Genomic DNA, 22,670 nt, shown 5'->3' on the forward strand with positions numbered 1-22,670 from the left:
CCGATTCAGATATATGTTGATGGGAATTGTTTATTCAAAACCCTCTCTTTTTTGTGTTTGGACATGGGGACAATTTTAAAGAAATAAGGGTACGAATTGTGTTTGAACTTGTTTCAAACCTGAAGCGCAACACGAATGAAAACACTTTTGTGACCATGTCCACAAACAAAAGTTCACTTCAATATGTCTTTGAAAGTTCCCTGTCAGAAGAGTGTTTAATTACTGGTGATTTGATTGCTTCGTTACAAAAGGAAACAATAAAAACAACCCAGAACGGTTACTATTCAAGCCTTTTACATATGTTCGTAGCTTCTAACGTTTTGCAGAAACCAATCATGTCGATTTTCTCCGAGGTGCAAAACCCTGGTGTAAACAGACAATATCATAATCAGCTTATTGTTCCTCTTGACCGTGCTGATGCTAAAGAATATCAGGATGCTATCCACATAATGTGGATTCACAAGCATGAGGAACCTCTTTCAAAGCGTTCGAGGTTATCCTTTAAGGATTCTGAACCTCATCGCACATTTGAACCAACAATCACAAGATAGTCCTTCCCCACTCTTGGAGTCTAACACAAATGAGGAGTCTATTGCAACAGGTAAATTGGGGGAACTGCAAATAAAGAAACAGACAAACATGTTAAGGTTGCTTCCTTTATTGATTCTTCTTTTTCTTCAGAAGATGATATCTCAGAAATACCAGTTCAAAAGGCCCAGGTTGTACATGAAAAATGGCATATATTTTCTTTCCAGCAAAACAGTTTGGTAAAAAGATGAGATATTTCAATGCCTCCTGGTTTGATCGGTGGTATTGGTTACATTATGTAGAAATCAAAGATGTTGTATTATGTTTTCCTTGCATACAATCATTTCAGAAGAAGACTCTCAGTTGTCACAAGAAAGAAAAAAGCTTTCAGATCAAGTGGTTTTAAAAACTGGAAAAAAGCAACCACAAAATTCGCCCCACACGAGAAAAGTGATTGCCATAAAGAGGCAATGGAAAGGGAGTTTACGATAAAGGAGGAGGTTAAAGATGTTGGAGAATGTCTTTCAAAGACGCACAAAGTCGAGAAGAAGTCTACCAGAGAGAATTTGCTTAAAATCACAAAAATTTTGAAGTTTCTTGCTCGACAAGGTGACAAAGACGAGAAAAACTCAATTTTTAATCAACTTCTCATGCTAGAGGCTAAACGCGATCCCCAGCTTCAGGAATGGCTACAACGCAAGACAAATAAGTACGTTGCTCCAGATATACAAAATGAAATTTTGCAGGTGATGGGGTTGCAGGTTTTGCGACAAATTGTTGCTTTCATCAAATCGTCTGAATTCTTTTCAATAATGGCAGACGAAACACGAGATATTTCCAACAAAGAGCAACTTGTTTTATGCATTCGATGGGTTGATCAAAATTTTACCGCTCATGAAGATTTATTAGGGATGTACTGTCTTTCTGACATTGGGGCTAATTCAATAACCCTAGCAATTAAAGATGCTCTTTTGAGGTTCGATCTGCCTATCAACAAAGTACGAGGCCAGTGTTATGACATGGCTGCTTCTACGGCTGGTTCAAAGACAGGTGTTGTAACACAAATTCATGCACTTGAACCCAGAGCCCTTTACATACACTATTATGGTCATGCTTTTAACCTAGCTTGCAGTGATTCTATTAAGGGATGTAAGTTGCTTAGAGATACCCTGGACATTGCAAAGGATATAACAAAGTTGATTAAAGAATCTCCAAGAAGGGAGATGATTTTCAATACATTAAAAAATGCCCAAAATCTAGAGAAAACGTCAGCGGGAATAAAGGTTTTGTGTCCCACAAGATGGACAATAAAAGCCGACACATTTTTGAGCATTTTGTCAAACTATGAAATTCTAAGAAATGTTTGGGTTGAAAGCCTCCAATACGTGCGTGACGTAGAAATGAGAAACAGAATTAGGGGAGTGGCTGCTTATATGTGCAGATTTGATTTCTTCTTTGGGTGTTTATTGAGTGAAAAACTTTTACGTTATAGTGATAATTTGGCAAGGGCTCTGCAGGCTCCAAATCTCTCGGCGAGTGATGGTCAAAAATTGGCATCAACGACAATGAGTGCTTTGCAAAGTCTCCGAGATGAGACAATCTTCACTCAGTTTTACGAGGAAGTTGTTGAAAAAGCAAAACAGATGAACATCGATGATCCTGTTCTTCCTAGAAAACGCAAAATTTCTCGTAAACTTGATGATGGGACAGCAACACATACTTTTTCATCGTGTGCAGATATGTATATGAAATATTTTTACGAGGCATTAGATCTGCTTTTAGCTGGCATAAAATCTAGATTTGACCAACCAGGTTACAAAGCTTATGTTAATCTTGAAAACGTCGTAATTAAGGCTTGCGCAGGTCAAACGTTTGAAGAAGAATTCAATTTTGTCACAACCCTATATGATACAGATTTGAAGCCAAAGGATCTTCACTGCTAGCTTATAATGTTAAAGACTGTTTTGCCAAAAGATTTTATGCCAGATATACCAAGTGTGGTTGAATTTTTCAGACATTCAAATGAAAAAAGTCTGTTTGCCGAGATCCTCAAAATTCTCAAACTAATTTTGGTACTTCCTGTAACTAAAGCTGCCAGTGAGCGCTCATTCAGCGCCTTGAAAAGATTGAAAACATCACTGAGATCAACAATGAGCCAAATACGAATAAACAATTTGCTTTTATTGCATGTTCATAAAAATGAGACTGATGAACTGAATCCAGAAAAAATAGTTGAGGAGTTCGTAAGTGAAAGTGAACACAGACTGGCGATTTTTGGAAAGTTTACCGAGTACTAAATACCTTATGACTCAGAAATGATTGATAACAAAATGATAAAGATATAAACAAAAACAAAAACAAAACATTAAAAAAAATCCTTATCACCCCCCTCCAAAAAACCCAAACAAAACTTAAAATTAAAGTTGAGGGGTTTTCTGGGAAACTAATTAGATTCTATGTACATAATTAGATTTATGTACATGACGTACACCTCAATGCTTGCACATATTTATGCAGCTATCTTTTTACTAATGGTTTTGTCGATATCACTTTTTTGTCATAAATTACTTTGGTGTGGTGCCCCCCTCCCCCCAAGTGAAATGGCTTCCTACGGGCCTGGAATATGATGTCGCATTTAGTCTATTCTAAAGCAGTACATACACAGGCGATTCGTTTGAAGTAAAAGGACAGTTATAGAATAGGATGCATCCGATGTTCTCACAAGTGAGTGGCAGACAATGAAAATTACAGACAAGCAGGCACAACCACATACATGATGACACAGCACATGTACAGTACTGTACATAGTGTCAGACGAGAGGGGAGAATGGAAGAATGTTAGGGATCTAGTACTCAAATGAGAGGCTGCTGATATAGTATTGAATGAATTTGTAAGTTTTTCAATATACAAGACATCTTTTTATGATAACAATGATTGGTTTTATAACAATGATTGGTTTTATAACAATGATTGGTTTTATATAGCGCTTTTTCCAGCGTATGCTGCTCAAAGCGGTTTACAATACATAATTACCCCAGTAGACCTTATATCAATCTAGAACTTTCTCAGCTTCCTGGGAAGCATACAGTGCAAGCTGCCGTTACAGGCGCTAGAGCACTAACATTCTAACAATAGCTTTCACTGTCTATAGCCAGGTACCCCTTTTACACTTGGGTGGAGTGAGAAAATTCATGCAAAGTGCCTTTCCCAAGGACACAATGTCGGCCCTGCCACGGCCAGGACTCGAACCCACGACCTCTCGGTCGAGAGTCTGACGGCCTAACCACTAGGCCGACGACGCAAAATGATAGTAAAACTAGAAACAAAGTAGATCCGTACCTAAATTGATCTGTGATCTTCCCGATCCCGCCTAATCGGTCTTGAGCAAATCTCGCTCCTAACATTCAATGTATCAATATCGAAGCATCATTTCGATTAAAAAGTGTAATCTATATCATTCTTTTTAAGAATCGCCAACGTGTACAGCGAACTGAATTCGTTGAAAAGAATTCAAGGGGAAAGGGGGGGGGGGGGGGGGGGGGTGTCTCCCATCTAAAGAATTATGGTTTGCCATTCGTGTACAAATTAGTTAAAACAAAATATAATTTTGTTGACTATATATACACATGTATAGATATGTTTTTATTGGACTAATAGATCGATAATTTGTTTCTGATCAGTTCTGGAAAATCAAATTATTTTATCAAAAATTATTTTAATTATTCCTTCAAAGTGTAATTGTCAAAAAGTTTTACTTTAATGTTAAAATTTGGTTATAGGGTATTGAAACTGCACATTTAGAAAAAAAAAGCAAATTAGAATTTCAGAATATATTTCATAAACAGTCATGTATGCACAATCAAATTCATATATACATTCTTTTATAGTAACAATTTGTTGAGCAAGGCATTAAAATTATCCCTGGCTCGACAAACATTTGAGTTAGTGTATTAGCAGTGTGGTGGTAAACCTAATAGTATCCCCTGTTCTATTGTTAATAATTTACAGTATTGATAGAAATTGAGTTCCAATGTTTACTTTTTAGCTACATCCATTTAGTAACCACAGTGAGAGGGATGAGTCGTGCTGTCATCATATGATAAACAATACCAGGAAGTGCAGATTTCTTAATCATGGCCACATGGAAGTTGACTGTTAAAACTGAATTCTGGATAATAGCTCAAGTACTGTGTATTCTATTCAAACCAAATTTGGACATATGGATACGTACAGAGAAAGGAAGATGGCTATCAATCTGGGGGTCAGACGGTCAAAGATCAGGGTCACAGTGCATGGAAATTAGAAAATGCCTATGCGGGGCATGTGTTTTATACATTATTTAGTTATAAATGAATTAGTATTGTATATATCCGTAGACTATTTGTTTTCTGACTATTTATTACAGGGGCTTCAACTCTCTCGATTGAAGTCAGCATTTCGCAAATTCTATGGTCGTTATAACGATCTAGTTCGTCAATACAACCTATCATTGGGTCAAATGCTGTCTGACGTGTTTCATACCGATTGTTAAGCTGTTCTTGGCACACTGATTTTGACTGCGGATAACTCCGTTTACCTGATCAGGATATAAGGCTCACGGCGGGTGTGACCGGTCAACAGGGGATGCTTACTCCTCCTAGGCACCTGATCCCACCTCTGGTGTGTCCAGGGATCCGTGTTTGCCCAACTATCTATTTTGTATTGCTTATAGGAATTATGAGATTGATCACTGTTCGTTATCTTCACCTTGCATAATGAAATAAATATATAGAATTTGTAAATATGAATTGAAGAATACACATTTTATAACAAATGATATAGTGTTATTGTTTAGAATGTATGTCAGTGTAAGAAGGGGGTGGGGACACAGAATGGTTCAAATCTTTGTTCCAATATACACTACCCCACACATTTTTTCATTTAAATTAAGCAAAAATATGATTCAAATCTACATTAGTAATTTCAGAAAAAGTTTTATACAAATATTCTCTCTAGGTTGAACTTTTTGATGAAACAGGTCTTCCAATTTTTGTGATATTTTATCCAATTATGTTAATGGGATTGGTTTACGATTTTTGGAGAGAAAAATATTTAGCAATTTTGATGTTAAACATTAAAAATAGAATTCATTTATAGTTGACAACCAAAATTTTGACCTTCTAAATGCAAGAATAAAAGCAATATTTTAGTCTTAAATCTGTTATGTAAACAAAGACTCGGGTCTTTTAATGTATACAAACTAACCAGTGAAATATCAATTTTGTAATATAAAGCATTTTAATTTTGCATAGTCACAAATGTTTACTTTTAGATGATACATTTTACCCAAAGAATGCTTGAAATGTAAAAGATATAATAAACTTAGAACGATATCCATTTCTTTTGAAAATTTCGTAAACAAGAACATACTGCAATCTTTGTTGACAAAACAAAAAATAAACTCTCTAAAATGAGCCTCTGTGATAAAGTATAACTTTAATTTTTATGTGAAACCTTTTAAACACATTGGACAGTAGATTTTGATCATCAAAAGCGGAAAAAATTTTTTGGGAAAAATCGTGAATCAGTCCTTTTAATTAATTTTTGAGTTTTTTTGTAGAATTAGTGATATATTTTATCTAAAAGTTTTTGAAATAATCAATTATGCTTAATTTTCTTGAAATAAAAGGAATTGAAGATTATTCTGTTCTTCATACTGCAGTATTTGTTTTATAGTGTGTTTCTTGTGAAAATTGGTGATTTTCATGAAAAATTTAGTTTCAGCAAAGGGGCAACTTTGAGGGGCTGTAATTCTTTAAAATCCACACTAACATACTCTTTTTTATGTTTTAAAATGTTTTCTGATAAAGATGTATCAGTTACATGTAAAATGGTTTATCCAAAAAGGTTGATACTTCTGAAAAAAATCAGACCAGGAGAGAACATCCTTAATGTTGTTTATAAAATTGGAGCTGGATGTATTGCTAAGAAATCATAATATATATCAGGTCTCATCAGCCCTGATAAAACGGGATTCATACCTGACAGATATATGGGCGAGAATACTAGTTTGATTTATGATCTTATGCATTACACAAAGGAAAATGACATCCCTGGGGTTCTCTTGATGATTGACTTTGAGAAAGCATTTGATACTGTTTCTTGGAAATTTATTCATAAATGTTAAGCTTTTTATACGCCCGTCTTAGGACGGGACGTATTATGTTATGGCCCTCATGTCCGTCCGTCTGTCCGTCCGTCTGTTAGCTTTTTCGTGTCCGGATCATAACTTAAATACTATGAGGCCTGGAATAATCAAACTTTGTCAGATGATGCATCTTGGGTAGAAGGTGTGTTGCACATTGAAACCAGGTCGCTGTGACTTTTAATTAAGAAGATATGACCAAATAGGGCTAAACCCTGTCCGACTCATAACTTGAAAACTATGAAACCTAGAATCACCAAACTTGGTCAAATAATGCATCTTAGGTAGAAGGTGTGTCACACCCTACTTTAGGGTCACTGTGACATTTAATTAAGGTGATTTTTTTTAAAAAGTGTATGTTTTAATGGGTACAATCCCTTCTGATCTAATGGTTTTTTAGTAACCTTATTCAAAAATGTTACATCAAGAAAATACATATTTTTTAAGATATACTGTACAGTTTTTTAAGCCTCTACCAGAAGTGATTAAGACAGTCTTCTTACACTAAACCCATTAATTAATCTTATCAAAATGCCCTTTGCATGCTACCCCCACAGGACAAGTGGAATTTCTCTTGTTACTGTTAGAAACAAAAGAAACATTATAAGAAATCTAAGCCTCTTAATTAGTAGTGATCTGTCTTGGTGGCTAGCCTTTATTTTCAAAATGAAGTTATCAAAATTAATTTGACATTGTACATATTAGTATTTTTTACCTTCACTTAAGACACAGGTATCAGAGTCTTAACATCTATTTGCATGATTTAACATTATAATGAAATATAAAAAAGTCTTGCCATTTAACATCTCCCCAGCAACTTCACGCAATACAACGAAAACCACAATAGTCGGTCCAAACATTTTGGATAAAATACAACCTAACTCTGGAGTTTAATGGAGATGCGTATTATCTTAAGAAGAGGTGTATTGTAAATAGTGTATCTACATTGATCAAAATTGTACGAATTGACATTCACACAAATGCCAAGAAGTTGTACGTATCGAAGTTAGATTTAGTGTATGAAAGTTAGATATAATCTATTCAAGATATTGTCTATCAAGGTTAGATATCATGTCCTGTTTTTGACTATGTTTTCTTTTTTAAATTATTTACGTTTATGTATTGTCCTTAATGTTGCACATCCCAGTATTTGACTGCTGTGCATATTTTTGTCTCTGTAAAACACACGTACCAAACTGAGATCCACGTTATCCAAAATGCAACTTATCTATTCAATCCTGGTAATTATCGGGTGGCTAAATACTGCAGGTTTCCTTGCTTTATGACCTTTGTGTCCACCATCATTTTGCTATAGTTAGTATTTTTTTGAAGTTGTGCATGTTATCATTGCCTTGATTACTTTGTGTGGTGTGACTAGTCAGCCTGTGTTAACTCTAACTAGTTAATTTGTCATTATTAGTCCATTTTCTGTCAATCTTAATTGTTATGTACGATTATGTAATATGAACCATTTGTTATTTCAATAAATGACAATTTCACACAGTGGTGGTCATTCGTATCTTTTCATTTCTAATGTACAGCAAAACCAAGCTGCAATTTTCAGACTTGTGTTCCTTAAATTCTTTGGACAAAATTGTGAATATAAATTAATAGCCATTTTTCAATACGGTCCTGTGTAAGCTTTGGTTGTTTTAAAGTGGCATTGCTCGATTGAATCAGCTGATAATTTTATTATGCACTTCTTCTAAAAAAATTGCACACGTGTAAGAAAAACTAAATGCAAGGTGATGTAGAGCAGGACGTCCTCTACCAAAATTGTAAATTTCATGATCCCTGGGATAGGGGTTCTGATCCCAGCGTGGGACCAAACTTGGTATATAGTGTTCACGTGTAAAGCACTTAGATAAAATCTTCTTTAGTGCAATTGATACTAAATTGAAACTAAATGGATATTTAGAAAGAACAGGTGGTCTTTTACCAAAATTGAAAATTGATGATCCCAGGGATAGCGGTTTTGGTATCAGAGTGGGGCCAAAATGGTCAGTTATTAAGTGTGTGAACAATATACATTTTAACTTCTTCTTGATAACTACTATACTAATTATTTTCAAATTTGGTATGAAGCATCTTTGGAACACGGGATACTTGAATTTAGAATTACGGGATTATTGCACTCCTTAGGGGCGGGGCAAAACTGCTCAAAATTGACCAATTTTCCAAACATATTCTTTTCTAGAATCAGATATGTTTAAGAAAAACCAAATGCATGGTGATTGAGAGTAGGACGGCCTCTACCAAACAATACAAAGTTAATGATCCCCGGGGTAGGGGTTCTGATCCCAGTGTGGGGTCAAACTTACTATATAGTGTTTATGTGTAAACAATTTAATAAATTTGATGATCACGGGGATAGGGGTTTTGGTATCAGGGTGGGGCCAGAATGGACAGTTATTAAATGTGTGAACAATAGACATTTTTAACTTCTTGATAAATACTATACCAATTATTTTTAAATTTTGTATAAAGCATCTTTTGGACAAGGGGGACATGAATTGTAAATTCCAAGATTCCTGCACCCCTGTGACCAATTTTGAAAACTCTTTTTCTCTAGAACCGTGCATGTCTAATAAAAACTAAATGCATTATGATGTAAAGCAAAAAGGCTGCTACCAAAATTGTAAATTTCATGATCCCAGGGGTAAGGACTTTTTTTTTTATCAGGATGGGGTCAAAATGGTCAGTTATTAAATGTGTGAAGAATATACATTTTTAACTTCTTGATAAATACTATACCAATTTCTTTTTTAAAATTTGGTATGAAGCATCTTTGGAACAAGGAGGACATGAATTGTAAATTTCAGGATTTCTGCTACCCTGGAATCTTAGAATCGGGGCAAAAACTGGCCAACATTGACCAATTTTCGAAAATCCTTTTTTTTTCTAGAGCCACACATGTTTAATAAAAGGTAAATGCATTATGATGTAAAGCAGGATGGCTTCTACCAACATTGGACATTTCATGATCCCCGGGGTATGGGTTTTGACCCTAGGGTGGGTCCAAACTTAGTATATAGTGTTTATGTGTAAGTTTGCTGATACCGTATAAAATCTAAATGCAAACTAAGGAATAGCAGAAAAGATGTACAATAATGGTGAATTTCACAACCCTGGGTTTTGACTCTAGGATGGTCCGAATTAGTCATATCTTTTGATGTTTTAATATTAATACACCTATTATATCATGTGAAGCCTTTCATCAATGTATGCATTTATGAGGACATTGAAGAACACATCTTGTTTTATACTTTTGCTCAATGTTAGAATTGAGCTTAGATATTCAGAACAGGATTTTTCTCTCTAAATTTCATAGCCCTTGGGAGTACTCAGGTGACCGATGAGGCTTGTGGGCCTCTTGTTAAATAGGGTCGAGTTTGTCGCCATGGTGACCCAATCTCTTTTTATTCATTTTTATTATGCGCAGAAATGCTGGCTTATAAATTAAAAAAAAAATAATAAAAAGCATTCATGGTATTAAAATAGATGATATCGAATACTTAATGTATCAATATGCAGATAACCCAGTAGTAATTCTAAATGGCTCTGAAAAGTCTCTTGAAGTCACCATAGAGGAATTGAACAACTTCAATGCAATCTGTGGACTTAAAATTAATTTGTCGAAAACACAATTAGTATGGATTTGTAGCAAAACTACTCAATGAAAGTTTATGTCAAGAAATGTAGTTTTATTGGAAAAATCAATTTAAGCTTCTAGGTATCCATTTTAATGTTGACATAAATAACATCCTCAAACTCAACTATGATAAAAGTTTTTTTTTAATCAAAGCTATTACCAACCATTGGAACAACAGACATATCACTCTTAAAGGTAGGATTACCCTAATAAAATCCCGTATCATCTCCCAAATGAACCATTTATGTATCTCGATACCTACACCATCAAATAAATTCATAACAGACCTAAATATAGTATTTTGTATAAATCTCTGGAATTTTATCATTGACGAAATCAAGAGAAAACAAATCGCACAAGAATATTCACACGGTGGATTAAATATAATTGACATCAATAATTATATACAAGTCCTTAAACCATCCTGGATTAAAAGATTAATGAGTGGTAAAAATGCAAGTTGGAACAAAACTATTGAGTAAATCAATACGCCAGTTTCGAGATACGAACACTTCTATATAGAAGGTGCATTTAGTGGAACTTTGAATGCCTAAGTGGGACAAGTTGGACATACAGTCTGTGAGAAATACGATAAAATGGTTTAAAAGCGGCTTCTCCTTAAATATGTAAATGTAGGAAATACAAAATACTATCGAAATGTTTTACTAAAGTGGAAACATAAAAGCAATATCATATTGGCAAGTAATATCCTAGATATGGTACTTATGACCAACGAAATAACGTGATATAATAGAAATTTCATGTATTTGATTACTCCATGAATACTTGTCATTTACTTAGTCCGTGTAGCAGTCGAATGCGGGTGATCAAACAGTGTATGATAAACTTACTGAGTACATTCACCGACGCAATGATGAATATTTGTCTCACTCCCGGAGGTAAACAAATTGTTTCGCGACCTACTATGTACAAGAGAAATAACTCGGACGTATCTCGAAACCGGCGAATTAATACTGATATTATTTTAAAAACCGGGTCAGATTACATCAACAAAAAATACACCTATGAAAAAATCCATTTGGATAGACACATTCTTTGCCTTTCAAAATGTTCAAGATAACATGAAGTTATATGCATGTAGATATTTTATATCCCAGCCAATTTGGTTTAATAGAAACACTTAATTGGAAAGAAGTCACCTTTTTCCGTAAATGGCTCAACAAGAATATAATATTTATCAATGATCTGCTTGATGAGAAAGGATTATTTGTTTTAGATATATTGCATCTAGAGAGAAAATTTAATGTTATAACCAATTTTATGACAGAGAGAAAGAGAGACTATACCCATGTCTTTTGCTGCATTGAAATTAGAGAGTATTTTCCCCCGGACCTTCCGATAGGCCTGACAACAAGCGATAATCCACTGTCTTTCTCCTTCCACTGATTCCATTTTATTTGGAGTATAGTCCTGAAATGAAATGTATTAAGTTAAGTTTTGCACTTGGATAAATGGAAGGCACATATGTTCTGTCCGATTCATATTCCTTCTATCTTTCCCTGTTCGTTATCTTCAAGCTTTAAAAATAACCCCATGTCTCCCGAAGTCATTACATTATCCCACTGTTTATTTTCATCTGTTTATCTCATATCTATGTACTTTCAAAATTAACTACCTGTACATGTTTTATGTTATGAAATATCTTTATAATTTTCTAACTTCTTGTTTTAAATAGATTATTCACCATTTTGGCGCCAAATTGGAGATAAGAAAGATTTTTTTCATTTGAAGTCCTTGCTCGGTTTACTTACTTCCTTGTGTAGAATTTTCCAAAATTCGCATGCTTGCTCCGCCTCACGCTTGACATCATTTTCACAGACATGACAATATTTGTCTTTGGAGGGCATTGGTATGAAATGTTCAATGGACGAATCTTTGTAACCTTCATTTTTACTGCACAAAAATCCAATATCGCAATTCATTGAGCATGCATAGAAATTTGCTAGAAGTTCTTGAATGGTATTTTGAATTTCCTTTCTAACTCCCGTTCCTTGTAATTTTGTTGTTGATCTGTTGATTACTTGGACCGTGATAATGTTTCTTGCTGTGAACAAGTAAACCTGTAATGGATCGCTTTTGCTTTCATCTGTTTCCCGATAAAGCATGTGCGCACCTTCCTTGTAGAGATGACCACTAACAGTACACCATTTTCCTGAACTCAAGCAGAGAACTATCATCCTTCCAAATAAATCTATAGGCAAATAATCTTCAAATCGGAAACATAAAATGGGTGATGCCTCGTTTTCCCCGTATTTCTCTTTCTTCGGGGTAAATGTTTTGGTGTTTACACAAGGAACGTACCAAGCATTAATCTTCTTGTGTTCCGAAATTTCAAATCCCTCGATGTGATGCATCATTCCCAATTTCTGTAGATATTCTCCTAGTAATTCTCGATGTCCCTGTGGCAAATTGGCAGCTTTGGCGTTTAACAGATTGTTATAAAGGCTCGAATCCATCAAACCTTTTTCAAAAAAAAGATTCCATTTTTCCTGGACATCTTTGTTTACGATTCCATTCTCTTCTTTGGCGTGTTCCCGATCAGTTATTATATGCTTAAAACAGTCAACAAACCACTGGATATCTAAAATGATAATTTCTCGCAATCTGTCCATATTGAAGAAAAGAATGCTTCCATTTTTATGAAAATACTGCAGCATGTCGTGAATTTCAACATCCAACATTTCTGTCTCCATGTGATCAATCATTTCCAGAAGATCGTCTATACTAATCACAGGTGTTTTCTTTTCTGATTTTATCATCTCAAAGACGTCTTCATACTTCATCCACTTTGCCGGAAGACATTTTCTCATTGAACTTGAAACTGCTTTGCAAATGTACGCTTTAATGTGCATTAGTTTGATATCCTCCTCTTCACTTTTTCTGGACAGATCCATTATGACTTCACATCTCTTCTCTGGTAAGAGGCCGTGAATGGTTGCCAGTAATTCTTTGTATTTAAACTCGAAGTCACTCCTGAAATATGTATATCACAGTATATGACGTCACAATATAAACGTACGCTACAATGTACTGGTCTATAGTTGTATCGCGGGGAACATGTCATATTTTCTCGCTATTAATTACCGTTATCCAGTGTTCAAGCTGTGTATGTGTAAATCTATTTGTCAAATGATTCTTTTTCAGTTTTCATTCATAATATATGTATCATGTTTTATATAAAGTGTACGCTAAAGTAATCTTTGAATTACAATCTCACCTTGGAATTGTCCCGATGTGCATAGTAATTGAGAATAAAGAAAATCAATCGTGTGTACATATTGACTGGGTACAGATGAAAGATGACGATATCTGATTTCGATCAAGGCATATTCCTAAAGGTAACTAGTTGCAGATTTAGGATTTTGATAGAGAAGGTAGGATGTTTTGCCTCGTTTGGATAAGATTTAGCAGCAAATTTGGAAAACACCCTGTATTTGAGTCGAGATTATGCAAATTGCTATATATGAGAGGACATTGTACCGGTCCGTATCATTTTTAAAATTTACCATATCAATGTCGACACATCAAGCCCAATCTGCAAATGATTTGAGTGCATCTTTCACATTGCCGAGGTGATAAACAACTGAAAGTTTAGCAGACAAAAATAGTTATACGTCACTAACATGATGACGTAATAGTTAATCGAGGGATTTTCTCACGTGATACGATGATTGTATATATATTGATAAATGATGTTTGCTAGAATATGCGACGCTATGAAGAAAATTTGAATATGCTGTTATTACTTGGTACTTTACTTGGGACACTTTAAATCCACTGTGTACATATATATGCAGGTGATAATGGAGTGTTACATAATTGAAACATAACAATGGGAAGTTGACGACGCGAAGTTGAAGTCACAATTTGTCCTAAATTTGAGCTATTGGTGTGCTATCAACATCTATTTTCAATACAAGAAATTTGTTTTTCTCATATGGATGCTTTTGAATGAAATCTTCCTTGAGAAAAAAATTCTCGCTTAATGTTTTTCGTTTTTTAAATTTGTATTGTTTTTAGTAGTTACTGTTCATCATCCTCACTTTTCTGCACTACCGTGCACCCCAACCACCTCAATTTAGTGGTTAGGAAATGTAATCTTCATAGAAAATACTGGAATATTTCGAGTGTCTTACATATCGTAAGTACTAAAGTAGAAATATCATAGATATTGAAATTAGGGTTACTACTTTAACAGAATGTATAGATTATACGACCTTTTGTTGTATCCATGAGTTCCTACGAGAATGATGTTTTCACAGTTTCCTCCGTGAACTCGAATCGTATTCAACCAGTAATGAATGTAATCTATATCCAAATAAGATAAATCCATAAAATATTTCATCATAAACATCTAAATAAGAAACAATTGAATGGTATAAATTTTCTCATGAAAAACGAAGCAAAACCTTAAGTGTGAATATCACTTGTATTCCAGAAAAAGTGATCAATGCAATAATTACCAACTGGTTAATGAAGATCATATTTGATGGGAGTATTTTTTGTGAGGAAGGTAGGTCACGATAACGATCAGTGATCATATTTATGAATCAATGAATCTTGTCAATAAACTTCGAAACGCTTGCTACAGAGTTACTGTTTACACCTTCGATATTGTGTCATATGAGAGGTGAATTTCGTAAGCTATGATAGAATCTTTAAAACATTCTTTCGTTTTCTAAAAACTACCCTGAAATAGCAAAACTTTAAGTAAAATGGTGGACACACTTTGGTACATGTAAGTTAATTCGCTTTGATGTGAAGAAAATCCGTTGTGTATCGATACTTGATTTTGATCATACAGAAGAAGTAAGTTTTGATAATTGTTGAATAAATAAAATATGCCTGTTCGATTTTTAGTTTTGAATCAGCCTATGAAAATTTGGAGAAGGAAGCGCTCAGAACGAGGAAACATCATAAATGCTGAAGTCTGCAACCATAAAATTGTATAGGTGTTCAGTGTTAGTTCTCCTTCAAAATAGTTTTGACTAGACTCATATTTATCATTTTATCAAGGTTTATAATCATATCTTAAATACATCTCATTCAACGAAGGACACCCCCTCCCAAGACCAACGATCTGACACATCGATACATTTCTAAATATGATACTCATATATTTTCGATGTTCTTAATTTTTTCCCGTGATTATAGAAGTCAGTGTTACGACTTTTTGCTATAATGCATCAACAGTTAAAGGACACAACGCATGTTTCTAAACTTTTTCATTTTTTCAGCAAAATTAATTCTTTTTATGCCTAAAACTACTTTAAATGTGTTTTAAATGAAATATTTTGCGGCGTTTTCGACTTTGAAAGCGGTGAAATTCAAATCTTGCGATATGCATATTTTCTTTCGCTAGTTTAGGCGCCATTATGTGTGACGTCATATGCGCCCTCGGGTTTGAAAACATCTATTAGCCATTTCATAAACAGATTACATTTAATCGACAAAAAAAACAAAACAATTATCACGTTAACGGCTTGTAAATAATAATGCATTAAGATGTTTTGTGCCGTGCTCGGGTGTACTAGTTGTCGGTAGAAAGGATTTAGACTGAGTATTTTTCAATTTTTCGAAGGAAGGTACGAGAAAAAAGACGTCTATAATTTTTTTGTTGGAGCAAGAACTTTACCTTAAAAAACACACCCAGTCACCTTTTCAAAAACCACTTGGACAGAGACCCTGATAAACTGCGAGAAAATGGATATATCGAAGCTATAAGCACTGGTGGGCCTATAACATACATTCTGTTTTGCTCTTCAAATATTCAATACACACTCGGATCAACTGACCTTCACCTTGTAACAACATATATCGACGATACAATGTAACATCTACCAACTGGTAGGTTTACAAAAAAAATTAAAGATACAAAATAATTGAACTTTTAATTATACAAATAATAGAATATTGCATTTCCTAACTTTAAATTGAATTATAAAATTATTTCCTTATTGAACTCGTACTATTGCCGATTTCATACACGCTTTATTCGCTTTATTTGGTTATTTACACTGTGTTCACTGGTGGCGAAAACATATAAAACTCTGAAAATTTATCAACATCGATGTAAATGTTGCCCATGGTAAATAAATTAGGCCCCTAAAAGTTGAGTGTTTAATAAGATCTCTCAGTACATTCACAATCCGAAGGGCGCATGTGACGTCACTGTACCACGTGACTACCTACCTAATTAACTAGACTTTTTGAAATCGGGGCTTAGAATTAAGTCTGAATTGTGGTTAATTATCGCAAAATGTCGGCGAACGAACTATTAGAATTAATTACTATAAGCATAAAGATGACGAAATGCATGTAATGTTCTATACTTTGAAAACATGAGATGTGTCCTTTAATGATATGTACAAAAATGGATACACACAAAAAAGCTTTTAGTTTGGTCGAAGAGGTTTCGTGATGACACATATCGTGATAGCAAGTAATAAGTAGAAAAATGTCCAGTATGTCAGAAATTGAATGATCTGGGATTGTTCTGGAAGGTTTGCGCTTTATAAATTTGAAGTTAGATATTTCACAGAATTTAGGTTGTACACTATCCCCTAATTTCCAAGAAATGAAACCAGTTTACTATATAGTAGTTTTTGTGTTTGTCATTGATATACATGTAGTGAATTAGGGTTTTGACTATTGCGTTTGACGAGAAGAAACCACGTGTAATCAGAAGTTGCCCTGAACAAAAACGTCTATTTTAAACACATTCAAAATATTGAGTTTCATATTCTAGAATTATGAACGACCGTTCATTTTGTCTATGGTCAAGTATTTGGCATGGCGAATTACGATTGCATTCGTAAAATCATTATCTAATTTTCAATACGGAGAGAGATCATTTATGTTACGGAAGGAACACTTAATTTGAAGATCCAAGTGACTTCCTAATAATCAAGTTTATTTACTGTGTGTGATACCAATAAATATAATATAACTAATGCACGCAATTATGCAAACATGTTTTTAAATTCATTTGAATTAAAAATATCGTTCATTCAATTCTTGTGCAACAATTCAAACATTCATTAAATGTCCTCCCTCCATGAAGTATTATTTACGAGTATAGTGATTTCCCGCGCTTGCACCTGATCCTACTTGGTATACCCATGGGTCTGTTTGCCCAAATCTCAAACTGAATTTTGTATTACTTATCAGTTAGGGTTAGTGTGGTATATTTTTTCCAGGATTTATGAGATTGACCACTGTACTTTATTTTTATTTTTTCATTCGCTTCTTTGTTGAGTTACATTACCCTTACGCGCTTCTATGATAAAACTGCTCTTACAATGTTAACGATAGAACAAATTATGCTGTACGGAAGTTCTGGAGTTTGGTCAAACTATAGAAAATAAATGCTCTTTTATGAAATTCCCTGTGTTAGGGACATACATAAATGTGTGTTAAAATATACCAAAGTCACGTGATACTTGCCTTTTTGAGTCCAGCATGAAAATGATGTATCTGGTCTGTCACAAAGATAAGTTTTGTTATCCGAAGACTCCGTGTAATCTTCGTCTCCCCTTCTCCCGGCTAAGTCTCTCGAAACGTCGAAAACAATTATATAAATTGCGTCTTTGCGCATGTGTGTCTGATGTGAGGCGTAATATGCACCTTGACCAGCAAAATCTAAGACATTCAACACAACATCAGTTTTGTTCCGTAGTTGCAGTCTAATATCTCGTGCTTCTGCCAGTTTGGATTTTACGATTGACATCAGTTTCTTCACCCAATTTTCTTTGGAAGGAAGATAACCTGTTAATACGAAAGTAAATATCATTAATGTTATGAAAGCCTTACAATATCACATTTATAATGGCGGTTGCTTCAAATTTCGAACACTATGATAACTGGGTCCATATAGTGTGTAGTTTTAACTTAAATTCTGCATAACGTATTCATTATGATTCAGAATATATTCATCGTAAAAGTTCACTTACTCCCAGAGATTCCGGTAACGCAAACACTTTCAGCAGTTTCAGCTTCTGTGTTCCCATCTGTATTCTCGTCACGTGTAGGTTGTTTATGACTACTATAGTTTGTGCTTTCCTCTTTCATATTTCCAACTACAACATATTCATGTAATTGTTATGCGATTCTAAACGCATATAAGTCCCATTTCCGGTTACGGGTATATTATCTACAAACTTTGAGTCTCTGTCTATTTTAGGTTTAAATTTTACATTATGGCCACTAACTCTGGTTATTGATACTCGATTTTAAGTCGTCATGTTATGATGGGTTAAAACAAACGATATGCATACATATAAACCACTACGGAAAACTTGGACAGTTTGGGTATACATCGACCCTCCGTCAGGTAGAAGGACCTGAAAAGGGGAGGGGGGTTCATATATCGAAATACTTGGCGAATTATGTATTGTTTTGGGTGTCTTTGATCCCTGTACCATGTGTTGTCGCGTGTATCTAGATCGATCATTTTATCGAGATTACATAATGTTTGTTTTATCAGATGTTGCAAATAAACCCTAGTGATTCTATACACTATCATATGTGAAATTATTTCAAGTCATTCGTCCATTTCGTGACATCTTCAAGTAGCATCCAGTTGGGATCCGTGTTAGAATAGGTCCTCGGTACCCCATACTTGTCGTAAGAGACAACTAAATGGGTGGTCCTTCGGATGAGACCACAAAAACCGATGTTCCGTGTTACAGCAGGTGTGGCATGATAAAGACCCCTCCCTCTTCAAAGGTCATAAGCGTCGAGCATAGACCTAAATTTTGCAGCCATTCACCGGCAATGGTGACGTCTCCATATGAGTGAAATATTCTCGAGAGGGACGTTAAACAATATTCAATCAATCAATCTTCAAGTAGCAGTTTGAAAAGTTAAGGATGTTTGCGGGTATGTTAAGGCAGGTAATACACCATTTATGCACATAAACTGTTCAAGTTTTAAAATATATCGTACACTTAGGGAGGGAGCTACTTGCGTTTAAAACAACATGATAAAAATGCGCTTCCATATGACGTCATTACATGGCTGTTATAAATAGATAGCGAATGTGCCTAAATAAAAAAAATGGAAAAGTAACACACTCTCCTGTGATTTAAGCATTGATCTAACTAGAGATATTAACGGTAAACACCCATAGTTTATCAAAAGAACTGCTAGATTCCTATCGCTCTCAGAAAGAAATAATCATTAAATATCTAAACACGAAAGCATCTAACCAGTAATTGATATTTTACACCGATGTTCTAAAGTTATCTTTGAAAGTTGTCTTAACAGACGATTTTAACAGTAGTTGCTGTTTACATTAGTTCATGAACTTTTACACGGTGTAGAAGAAGGTTCTAAAAGTATGCGGCGTAGTGAGTTACCTTTGCAGTTTAATTTCAATGTGTGACAGAGGAAATTTAGACTGACATGCTAAATGAAATGTTTTTACAGTTGAACAAAATTGTAAATGTTTAAAATTAACATACCTTCGTAATATTAATTAATTTGCAGTGTTTCACACATATATTCCATATATCCCATGACATATATTTCAAATACTCAACATTTTGTCGATATATTGATATAACACAAATAACATATTATAGCTATGACGTCATCAGTTCACTGTCATATTGCACAGACACAATATAACATTTCGTATTTCTTTTGGATCTTATAATCTTGGTAGTTACATACATGGTTTATTTTATGCATAGATAAACTTACATGAAAATACAATCGGAATTAAATATATTTAGAGGGTTATTTATTTATAAACTTATTTCAATTGTGACGTCACATTATCTCGCGGATTTTATCCCAGAAAAGATTTTTATAACCTGTCCCTGCATTTTGGCAATTGTGAGGTTAAGCTGGGTCCATTTGTAATTTAAAGATAGGCTGGATTATGGTAGGCGATTAATTCTGTGGAATTGCTTTTGATTGGAGAAAGTCATTAGCGGGATCAGTGGGCTTTAATCTTTGCATGACTTGTGTAATATACACTTATCTTTGGTGTCTCGAGGAAGATGTAAATTAACAAAACATACTAAAACACAAAAAAGTCTTTTCAATCATTGTTATCTGTTTTGACATCACTATTAGATATAAAAGCAACGTAACTGCAGCAGCAACTAGCAAAAACACGACCAATGACTATTTTCCTTTTCTAAGGAGTTTCGATACCTTCCACTGTGTGATTTCAGTAAAATAGTTTGTCATATATATGTTACATTGTATGTTTCTACAAAATATAAAATCTTGTTATGGCAAATGTGTCGAAAATATATAAAAAGGTGAAAAAGATAAAGATAACAAACTGGAATTTATTTCTATTAATTCCCTTTTTCGTGATCAAATACCATCTGGCAACTGTTTTAGTCGACAATAATATAGGTATCGTTATTGTCATCATGACCATATCTCTTTACCTGATTTTTAAAGATACATAATAAAGATATTTCGCAAAACGAATAGTGATTGCCAAAAACAAATCAATAGGTTTGCATTTCACGATGTTCTATTCGTAAAATTTAATGCATTTTATTTTTATTTTCAGTTTGATATGTTGGGAAGAGTCGGCGGAACAAAATTTGCATTATATTATTTTTTTTCAGATTCCCCAGAAATTAAGTACGGTGGATTCGAAAACCAAGAATAAAAAAAAACTGTGGCCAAACATTAGTGGATTCTACATATGTTTTAAAAAGTCATAATGATAACATTAATTATCAAATTTTGGTCAAGTTCTCAAAATATCAAAGCTGTAATGAATATATAGTGAAAATTAGCAGTGAGGAATACTTTTGACCTGGAGGGTACCATATTATCCCAGGACACAATATGGGCTGCAAAGGGTTTAAAGTTTACATGCATTTTATATCGTGAAATTTGTGACCTGTGACCTTATCACTCCAGGAGCTTCATGGATGGGGCTAAATATGCTAAAAAGGGTCAAATAAAAAAAACACCATATTTCTTTGTACTAATACATATTTGACAAAAATTAAATGCATGGATATGATGCCCACGAAGCCCTCAGCTACAAATGTGAAATTCATGCCCATGAATAAGGGGATCAGGTCCTACAGCAGGGTCAATATTATCACATAGTGAACAAGTATTAAATCTAAAAACAAAACAAAAACTTCTCTACTCCTCTACATATTTGAGAAAAACTTAATGCATGGTAATGATATCCATGACACTCTATACCTAATGTGTGAAATTAATAGCTCTTGGGTCAAGGGTTCCGGCCCTTGGGCAGAGGCAATTTGGCCAAATGATAAAAAGGTATAGTTTTTGGTCTCTACTTCCACAGTCATGGGAGATAAATGAAATGTACGGTTATAATGTCCATAATGTCTTCTTAAATTGTGAAGTTTACGACAGAGGGGTTCAAGGGTAGTTTGGGGATGTCAAAGTGATTGATATGTTTCAAACCTTCACGTTTCCTTCTTCTTTAAATGAACAGGAATAGTATGCATATTTTGAAATATCATAAACCTGTACATACAGGATTTCATATTGAAGCTTAAATGCGAATATAAGACTCCTTGTATGGGTTACGTATGGGTTTTGATACCGTGGGCCTCTTGTTACTTCACATGAGCTCAAGTGAGGTTTCCTGATCACCCGTTCTCTGTAATATATCCATCTGTCGCTAAACTGTACATATTTTCAACCTCGTCTCCAGAACCACTGGGTGTCAATCAAACTTAGTACAGAACATCTTTGGGTAAATGGGATCAAAGATGTTGAAGTGAAGGGTCATGGTTTGCAGTTAGGATTTTCTTCATCAGATGACTCAGCTGCGCAATGTAGCCCATGGGCCTCTTGTTCGTCATCAGATGAAAATCTAGCTTTTGTTAGTATTTTTTTTTAGGTTTGGAGGTTGAAGCAATGTTTTAAAGAAGACATACTTATATCACAGGGATAGTGAGTTACGACTTAATTTCAACACGGAGACGTTTTGTTTGTTATCAGCTTTTGTAGTTTACTTTAAGTGTTAGTTTGCTTTTCTATTTAGTTTTCGTTTCTATGTAGAAATTATATCGTCCTGAGGAAGAGAGAGGTCTACCCGAAAATCTGACAATTCACTGTTGTTCGTGTCGTTGGTCATTTTAGTGCTTTTTATATCTTTATTCATGTAATCTCGTATCTACTATTAGATAAAAAAAAATTGGATGTTGGGTGTTGTTGGTTTTTGTGCATTAGGTGAAGATGAAGGTAAAACTTGATATAACTAATCACGCATACAATCAACATTTCTAACATTTGGTTTAATATAATACCCTTGGTTCAGC

The 22,670-nt window shown here is 34.4% G+C and overlaps 1 protein-coding gene and 1 pseudogene across 5 annotated transcripts in view; both read right to left on the reverse strand.

Moving 5' to 3' along the window:
- Nucleotides 1-14,688, reverse strand: part of LOC130050745 (ankyrin-2-like) — a 32,918-nt pseudogene extending 18,230 nt beyond the window's left edge.
- LOC125648776 (uncharacterized) overlaps nt 1-22,670 on the reverse strand; it is a 235,422-nt gene that overhangs the window by 174,828 nt on the left and 37,924 nt on the right. The gene's annotated exons all lie outside the window — the stretch shown is intronic.

Source organism: Ostrea edulis, chromosome 10 (assembly GCF_947568905.1).
Source record: "Ostrea edulis chromosome 10, xbOstEdul1.1, whole genome shotgun sequence".
In the NCBI taxonomy this organism is placed as follows: Eukaryota; Metazoa; Mollusca; class Bivalvia; order Ostreida; family Ostreidae; genus Ostrea; species Ostrea edulis.